Below are 9,843 nucleotides of genomic sequence, written 5' to 3' on the forward strand. Positions count from 1 at the left end.
TGCCCTGGGTGTAGCGGTCCATGTTGTTGCTCTGGACCGCTCCCCCGCGGAGGGAGGCCTTGGTCTTGCGCCCCTCGGGACCCCCTTTGCCCCCCATGTGAACACGGCCACTCAAAGGGACCTCCAACCAAGAGGTGTAAGGGCGCCAGCAAGAAGACCTCAAAATGTCTGTATAGGGGGTCCGAGGCTATAGGCACTCTAGTGGCAGGTGGAGGAAAACCTCGTGCAGAGGCCCAGGAAGCACCTCTCCACCCCGAGCGCACCCGCCAGCTGGTCTCCTGAAGTCCAAAACCGAAACCGAAAGTGGTGGATCGGCAACTGGTACCGCGCTGAAGCCGCTGTTGTTCAATTGCAGCCCGGCCCCACGGGTCACCTTCACCCCGGTCACCTCCGTCGGGTGGGTCCCAAAAGTTCCGACGACGACAACTCAGGATTCCCAGGTCCGAATTGATTTTTGAAAAGAGATATGTGTTCAGCTGGTCTTCATCTCCCAGATTCCATAAACCACATCAGGATATTCTCAGGATAAATTCCGAGGAGCAGAAAGGGTCCGGGGAGCCCTGTGCTCACGCGACCATCTTGGATGCGCGCTAGGCTCCTCCTCTCTTGTCAGACTTTTGTAAAGGAGAAATACCCTCTGCATTCCTACCCTGGCCTTATGAACAGCCGTCTGGTATCCTACCTGCCCCATATGACCCCCCTCCCTAGTCTGTGAAGGATAGGGAGGGGGACCTCATTCCCCGGGCCGTCACATTAATTAGAAAGGAGGACCGCCCCCACCTGAGCCTTTATAGGACCAGCTCAGTGACTGTGTCCCAGGGAGCCCACCCCCAGGACACAGTAGTTTCCCTGCCCACACTACTGCAGGCAGAGAAACGTGTTTGCTTCTGCCTGGCAAAACATTTTTAAATCTCCTGCCAAATGTGAGCAAACACAAAAGTCTGCTCCCAGTTGGTGGTAGATTTAAAGATGCTCTATTACAAAACGGTTAGATACCGGAGGGTCAGAGGGAACATTTTTGAGACCGCACAGGATTAAATCCCCAAATAAGGTATTATAAACACTAAGAACCCTGAGGTCTAAAATTACAAAAAGGGGGAAAGAAGAAAGATGAAAAGGTGGTGTGTGAATGAGAAACAAAAGCCCAATGCACCTAGTGAAAGGGCAATCCCTTTAAGGACGTAATCCCTCACTCACCCTGGGTGACATGCTTCATCATATGGGATTCTCCTCCCAGAGAAAAATCCTAGTTTCTCTGGGGGCTACAACCCCCTCTATGAGAGGAGGAGCTCAGGGATGTTTTGATTATGCACTAAAGGGTGGACTAAATCCACATATGAAGAGCTGGGTGTGAGTGGGGGGTGCAGTGCTAATGAAATAATAGTGCTGTGAGAGTGTATTAAAACTAGTCACGGGACGGCAAGGAGGAATCTCTTGACACCACCGTACCGATGCTAGATTAAAAATGTGAGCACCACTAGTTCAATATAACCAATGGTGCAATGCAAAAGACAACGGTCGACATGTTTCAGCCAAGGCGCCTAAGTAGGCTCGGCTTTCATCAGGACCTAGATAGCTACTGCGAAAGGGAAAGAATTGTGTGAGAACTACACAACAAAGGATACCGTGAACACCCCAAAGTTGCTTGTCGGGTGTACGTCACCTTTATGATTCAAACATCACCTAGACAAAAGAGAATCAATGTAAGAAAAAGTTGGTTACAAATACTAAGTAATGAAAATATAAGAGTGTGATAACTTAAAGCATTGGCCACTCACCCGTGAAAACTGGGTGGAAAATTGACCTCCACCTGGCAACCGCTCAGGAAGGAACACCGCTCTGAAAGAAGATGTAAGACTACTGAAGAATGGGGTACTTACATTACATGAGCGAGTGTGTTCAACATGTGAACTGAACATCTAATAGCGAGGGAAACTGACAGAGTCAATGAATGCACGATATGCAAGTTGATACAAAAAATGGGTTCACCAAAATGATCTTATTGTGATAGAACCATAACAAGACCACCACATGTCTTGTTAGACTGAGTATGGTGAGTCTGTATGTTTAAACAAAGAGCGGAAAAGCTCAAAGTAACTGTGCCTCGTATACAACAAAACCGTAACGAGTGCCCAAACATACCTATGAAAGATAATAAAACTACCGCCTTTGTAGAATCATAGTGTGAACTAAAAAGGAAAGAGAAAGGGCGGTGTGCACACAGCATCAGAGGTTATCAAAACGCCTACCTCTCCGTCGGGGGACCGGGCCGGAATGAGCCTGCAGCCGGAGGTCCCGCGGAGCTGGATAGAGTTTGGTTAAGAAGAATTGTGTCATCAGAATTGGGCCAATAGGAGGACCCAATTCACAACCACCGAATGGGGACAACCAATCAATGGCGCTCTTCAGCCCGTGTGCCGGTTACCACGGAGACGGGTATGCAGCTGACGGTTGAAATCAAGCTGTCAAAAAAATGTAGGAATGCGCGCCACGGGTAATTAAGAGAATGAATGACAGCGCTCATTGCCAATGTGTGTACGTTGAACTGGGGAGTTAGGGAAACAAAATGCGTGTCACTCACTCTATGAAGCATAATGTTCCCAATGAGCAGAATCAAAGTAAGCTCATGCTCAAGATTCATTATTGAATCCAACACGGAGAAGAGCTAGTTGATACGACACTAGCTCCATGAGGAGAGGCGCTCCGTGAAAAGAAGCTCACATCAGGGAATGAATGTGAACTCATGCTATAAGGCTAGGGCAACAGTTCATACAACACGGAGGAACTTAGTTAAAAATGCACTAGCTCCGCCGAGAAAATTCTTAGCAAAATTGCGGGTGGAAGGGAAAAAAGAAAGCTCTGATGCCATGAACTATGGATGTCTGGGAAAAGCAAGACAGCAGTAGACTGTCAGGGGAGAATAAATAAAGTCAGTGTTGACTAGAAGTCTTAGTATGTAAGACATGGGGGCAAATATTAAGTGGCCCATCAAGGCAGCCGCAGAATGCGAAAAGCAGCAATAATTCATGAAGTATGCCCTATAGGTTATTCCCATATGCAGAGTGTGAAAGATGGGGCCAAAGAGTAAACTCGTGATGCAAAATTCAAAGGGACAGCCAAGGAATATCGTCATTTAGTCCTTGAACATGCGTGTTAAGCTTGTACACCCACCTTTGCTCGCGTTTAAATAGAAAAGAAGAGCAATCTGTCAGATGGGGTGGTATGAAAGGTTTGTCAAGGACGGTCCAATGTAGGTCATTGGGAGCATGATTGACCGCTAGAAAGTGGTTGGTAAGTTTGGTAGAGGAACGACCACACCGTATTGTACTTTTGTGTTCCAAAATACGGGTTTTTATCCGACGGGTGGTCATTCCAACATATCTTAACCCACACGGGCAAGTTATAAGGTAGATCAAATTTGAGCTGTTGCAGTTACTGTGGCTTCTAAGAGTCCACGGTCTGCCTGTGCCAATGTCGATCTCTTTAGTTACAGAAGTGTGGCTGCATGCCGCACAAGAACCACATGGGTAGTGGCCCACAACCGGTGGTAGACCCCACAAAGTATGTTGAGTGCCTGTTTGATTAGTGCGTGGGCGAGTATGGACCAATTGATCCCTGATGTTACTACTGCGTTTAAACGCAAAAAGAGGTCTAGGCAACCCTACATTACCTATGTTCAGAATTTTCCAATTTGACAAGATGATTTTTTTGATTTGATTGGAGAATTGACAATAGGTATGTACACAGGTTAGCCTGCTGTCAGATGTATTGGGGACCTTAGGTGCTAGAAGAGTCTCCCGATTGTTGTTCGCGGCGCGTTTGGACGCTCTGCGGATCAAATGTTTGGGATAATGTCTAGCCAGTAGTTGTTTAGATAGATTGCTCGCATGTTCCTTGTACTTCTCAGTTGAGGAGCAATTCCTTTTGAGGCGCAGAAACTGGCCGAAAGGCAGATTATCCCGCAATGCCCGTGGGTGAAAGCTATCATATTTCAAAAGAGCATTCACCGCCATGGGTTTCCTGTATAGCTCCGTACTCAGGCCACCATCAAACGGGGTTATCAATATGTCAAGAAAGGGTAGCTGAGTCTTGGAGTACTCACAGGTGAATTTTAAAAAGGGATCACAATTGTTAAGCCAATTCTTAAAAGCCAATAATGAGGATGGTGGTCCATGCCATAGTACGAACACGTCGTCTATGTAACTCTTCCATGTCCTTATTTGATCTTTGTATGGATTGTTGGTACTAAACACATGTTGTTCCTCAAAGACATGAACGTACAGATTCGCCAGGCTGGGAGCAAAAATGCTCCCCATTGAAGTGCCTGACACCTGCAAGAACAGCTGTTCCTCAAATTGAAAAAAGTTCTCTTTCATGGCTAGCTTCGCACACGACATTATGAATGAAACAGGAGTGATGGAGTCTGGTGGATTGGCCAACAGGAGAGATTCGATGACATCCAAAGTCTCATCCTGGGGAATGCATGTATAAAGTGACTCTACATCAAATGAGACTAAGAATTTTGTTTCACAATCAAAGGATAAGTCTTTGAGTAGGATCAAAATGTCCTTGGTGTCCTTGAGGTACGTGGGCATTTTGGCCACAAAAGGACGTAAGAAATGGTCTGCAAAAGCCGACAATGGTTCCAACAAGGACCCTAGTCCTGAAATGATGGGGCGACCAGGAGGGGGACTCACATTCTTATGTACCTTGGGCAGAATATAAAAATAAGGTACAATGGGCGAGGTGTTAACCAAATATTGAGCTTCATTGGAGGAGATCCAACCATTGGTGCTGGCTTCATTCACTAGGACCTGAATGGTCTGTAGTAAGCGTTTAGTGGGATCTTGAGCGAGAGGTTGATAGAAGTTGGTATTACCCAACTGTCTCAAGCATTCGGTGCGATAAGCGGTGGTGTCCATGATGACTGTGGCACCACCCTTATCTGCCGGCTTGATCATGATAGTGTCGTCAGAGGTGAGAGAACGTAAGGCTAGTCGCTCTGACTTGGTAAGGTTTTGATATTGGCGGCTTTCTGAAGCACAGGTGGAAGACACCTGTGAGGTCACCGCTTTCTCAAACGTGAGTACCTGTGGAGGGACTTGACTGGGCGAGGGATTGAATGTAGATTTATTGCGCAAGCCCGTGTTCAAGTCTTGGTCATCGGAAGAGGTACTGAGTTCTGCACGAAAAAAGAAATTCAAGCGGATCTTTCTAAAGAACAGAGCAAGTTCTTGATTGATGGAGAACAAATCACCTTTGAAGGAAGGAACAAACCCTAATCCTTTATTCAAGAGGGACATTTCATCTTGTGTGAGAACTCTGCTGGATAAATTAATGACTAAGTTGTGCTCGTGCTCGGGACCACTGGAGTCTCTCTCGAGCTCGATGACGGGGTTGCTTGTTGTTGATCTGCCCAGTGGACCTGGTTCCGTCTTCTTCCCCTTGACCTGCCTCGGCCAAACCCTAAAAAAGGCTGGTTGGAATACATTTGTGGAGGCGGGGGATACGGACAAGGTTGTCCAAAGGGAGGAAAGGGGGGATAGTTGTATGGGCCAGGAGGCCACCACTGAGAAGGATACATAGGATTCGGTGCGCCTCGCAGGTTTCTCCTGTTACCCCTACCTCTCTTTTTGTTACCTCTCAGCGAGGAATCTTCACCTGAGGCAGTGTCTGACCCACTTGACCAATCGTCACTCCCTGATGTGGAGTAGTCGGACCCATACCTGCGGCCCTGGCGATTGAGTTGAGGGGGCACGTAGTCAGCACTAGTGTATGGATACACCTTCTCTAGGGAAAAACAGGCCAAATCTTTTTTAAATTTGGTAATTTTAGTCATCAATACCGAGTCCTTGAATTCTTTGTTGTGTTTATTAGATTCCTCTTGTTGTTTCTTGAAAAGAGCGCCTGTAAGTGTCACTTTGATTTGTGATTCCAATGCCTGAATCTCAACTAAGACAGCATCGGCAACTCGTTTGGCAGTGCTTATGATGAGGATTATCCAATCTCTGGTACACTTCCAAGCTATTAGGGACCACTCATTGAGAAAAGTTTTGTCATCCAGGAACAATCTAGGAGCATTAGTCACAATGAGTCCTGTGGGGGCACAATTGGCTCTCAAATACTCAGTCATAATTGCTCCATGGATATAAACTCGTGAGTGTGATTTTTTTAAAGTTAAAACCTTGGTCCAATCAACCTCAGCGCTGATAGAGGGGCCTTGAAAAGTATCCATGATACTTGGTGTATCTAAAATGGCCTGAGCTATGGTGTCGTCAAAAGTTAAACCAAGACGTTCTGCCATGATGATAACTATTTTATGCAAACAAGGTAAAGTCAGTCTCAACCAAGGAATCAGAAAAAAGAAAAATTGAGCCCACAAAAATAAGTGTGTGTGCGCAAACGACGCACACCGGGAGAAGAAATCAACCTGCAGAAAAAACTAATTCCGCAAACCAGTTTTGGCACTAACCATGTGCCGTACATAAGACCCACAGCCACAAGCTGTACATTAAATCTATTACAAAACAGTTAGATACCGGAGGGTCAGAGGGAACATTTTTGAGACCGCACAGGATTAAATCCCCAAATAAGGTATTATAAACACTAAGAACCCTGAGGTCTAAAATTACAAAAAGGGGGAAAGAAGAAAGATGAAAAGGTGGTGTGTGAATGAGAAACAAAAGCCCAATGCACCTAGTGAAAGGGCAATCTCTTTAAGGACGTAATCCCTCACTCACCCTGGGTGACATGCTTCATCATATGGGATTCTCCTCCCAGAGAAAAATCCTAGTTTCTCTGGGGGCTACAACCCCCTCTATGAGAGGGAGGAGCTCAGGGATGTTTTGATTATGCACTAAAGGGTGGACTAAATCCACATATGAAGAGCTGGGTGTGAGTGGGGGGTGCAGTGCTAATGAAATAATAGTGCTGTGAGAGTGTATTAAAACTAGTCACGGGACGGCAAGGAGGAATCTCTTGACACCACCGTACCGATGCTAGATTAAAAATGTGAGCACCACTAGTTCAATATAACCAATGGTGCAATGCAAAAGACAACGGTCGACATGTTTCAGCCAAGGCGCCTAAGTAGGCTCGGCTTTCATCAGGACCTAGATAGCTACTGCGAAAGGGAAAGAATTGTGTGAGAACTACACAACAAAGGATACCGTGAACACCCCAAAGTTGCTTGTCGGGTGTACGTCACCTTTATGATTCAAACATCAGGTCAAGGGGAAGAAGACGGAACCAGGTCCACTGGGCAGATCAACAACAAGCAACCCCGTCATCGAGCTCGAGAGAGACTCCAGTGGTCCCGAGCACGAGCACAACTTAGTCATTAATTTATCCAGCAGAGTTCTCACACAAGATGAAATGTCCCTCTTGAATAAAGGATTAGGGTTTGTTCCTTCCTTCAAAGGTGATTTGTTCTCCATCAATCAAGAACTTGCTCTGTTCTTTAGAAAGATCCGCTTGAATTTCTTTTTTCGTGCAGAACTCAGTACCTCTTCCGATGACCAAGACTTGAACACGGGCTTGCACAATAAATCTACATTCAATCCCTTGCCCAGTCAAGTCCCTCCACAGGTACTAACGTTTGAGAAAGCGGTGACCTCACAGGTGTCTTCCACCTGTGCTTCAGAAAGCCGCCAATATCAAAACCTTACCAAGTCAGAGCGACTAGCCTTACGTTCTCTCACCTCTGACGACACTATCATGATCAAGCCGGCAGATAAGGGTGGTGCCACAGTCATCATGGACACCACCGCTTATCGCACCGAATGCTTGAGACAGTTGGGTAATACCAACTTCTATCAACCTCTCGCTCAAGATCCCACTAAACGCTTACTACAGACCATTCAGGTCCTAGTGAATGAAGCCAGCACCAATGGTTGGATCTCCTCCAATGAAGCTCAATATTTGGTTAACACCTCGCCCATTGTACCTTATTTTTATATTCTGCCCAAGGTACATAAGAATGTGAGTCCCCCTCCTGGTCGCCCCATCATTTCAGGACTAGGGTCCTTGTTGGAACCATTGTCGGCTTTTGCAGACCATTTCTTACGTCCTTTTGTGGCCAAAATGCCCACGTACCTCAAGGACACCAAGGACATTTTGATCCTACTCAAAGACTTATCCTTTGATTGTGAAACAGAATTCTTAGTCTCATTTGATATAGAGTCACTTTATACATGCATTCCCCAGGATGAGACTTTGGATGTCATCGAATCTCTCCTGTTGGCCAATCCACCAGACTCCATCACTCCTGTTTCATTCATAATGTCGTGTGCGAAGCTAGCCATGAAAGAGAACTTTTTTCAATTTGAGGAACAGCTGTTCTTGCAGGTGTCAGGCACTTCAATGGGGAGCATTTTTGCTCCCAGCCTGGCGAATCTGTACGTTCATGTCTTTGAGGAACAACATGTGTTTAGTACCAACAATCCATACAAAGATCAAATAAGGACATGGAAGAGGTACATAGACGACGTGTTCGTACTATGGCATGGACCACCATCCTCATTATTGGCTTTTAAGAATTGGCTTAACAATTGTGATCCCTTTTTAAAATTCACCTGTGAGTACTCCAAGACTCAGCTACCCTTTCTTGACATATTGATAACCCCGTTTGATGGTGGCCTGAGTACGGAGCTATACAGGAAACCCATGGCGGTGAATGCTTTTTTGAAATATGATAGCTTTCACCCACGGGCATTGCGGGATAATCTGCCTTTCGGCCAGTTTCTGCGCCTCAAAAGGAATTGCTCCTCAACTGAGAAGTACAAGGAACATGCGAGCAATCTATCTAAACAACTACTGGCTAGACATTATCCCAAACATTTGATCCGCAGAGCGTCCAAACGCGCCGCGAACAACAATCGGGAGACTCTTCTAGCACCTAAGGTCCCCAATACATCTGACAGCAGGCTAACCTGTGTACATACCTATTGTCAATTCTCCAATCAAATCAAAAAAATCATCTTGTCAAATTGGAAAATTCTGAACATAGGTAATGTAGGGTTGCCTAGACCTCTTTTTGCGTTTAAACGCAGTAGTAACATCAGGGATCAATTGGTCCATACTCGCCCACGCACTAATCAAACAGGCACTCAACATACTTTGTGGGGTCTACCACCGGTTGTGGGCCACTACCCATGTGGTTCTTGTGCGGCATGCAGCCACACTTCTGTAACTAAAGAGATCGACATTGGCACAGGCAGACCGTGGACTCTTAGAAGCCACAGTAACTGCAACAGCTCAAATTTGATCTACCTTATAACTTGCCCGTGTGGGTTAAGATATGTTGGAATGACCACCCGTCGGATAAAAACCCGTATTTTGGAACACAAAAGTACAATACGGTGTGGTCGTTCCTCTACCAAACTTACCAACCACTTTCTAGCGGTCAATCATGCTCCCAATGACCTACATTGGACCGTCCTTGACAAACCTTTCATACCACCCCATCTGACAGATTGCTCTTCTTTTCTATTTAAACGCGAGCAAAGGTGGGTGTACAAGCTTAACACGCATGTTCAAGGACTAAATGACGATATTCCTTGGCTGTCCCTTTGAATTTTGCATCACGAGTTTACTCTTTGGCCCCATCTTTCACACTCTGCATATGGGAATAACCTATAGGGCATACTTCATGAATTATTGCTGCTTTTCGCATTCTGCGGCTGCCTTGATGGGCCACTTAATATTTGCCCCCATGTCTTACATACTAAGACTTCTAGTCAACACTGACTTTATTTATTCTCCCCTGACAGTCTACTGCTGTCTTGCTTTTCCCAGACATCCATAGTTCATGGCATCAGAGCTTTCTTTTTTCCCTTCCACCCG

This window comes from Triturus cristatus, chromosome 2_2, assembly GCF_964204655.1.
Source record: "Triturus cristatus chromosome 2_2, aTriCri1.1, whole genome shotgun sequence".
Taxonomy (NCBI): Eukaryota; Metazoa; Chordata; class Amphibia; order Caudata; family Salamandridae; genus Triturus; species Triturus cristatus.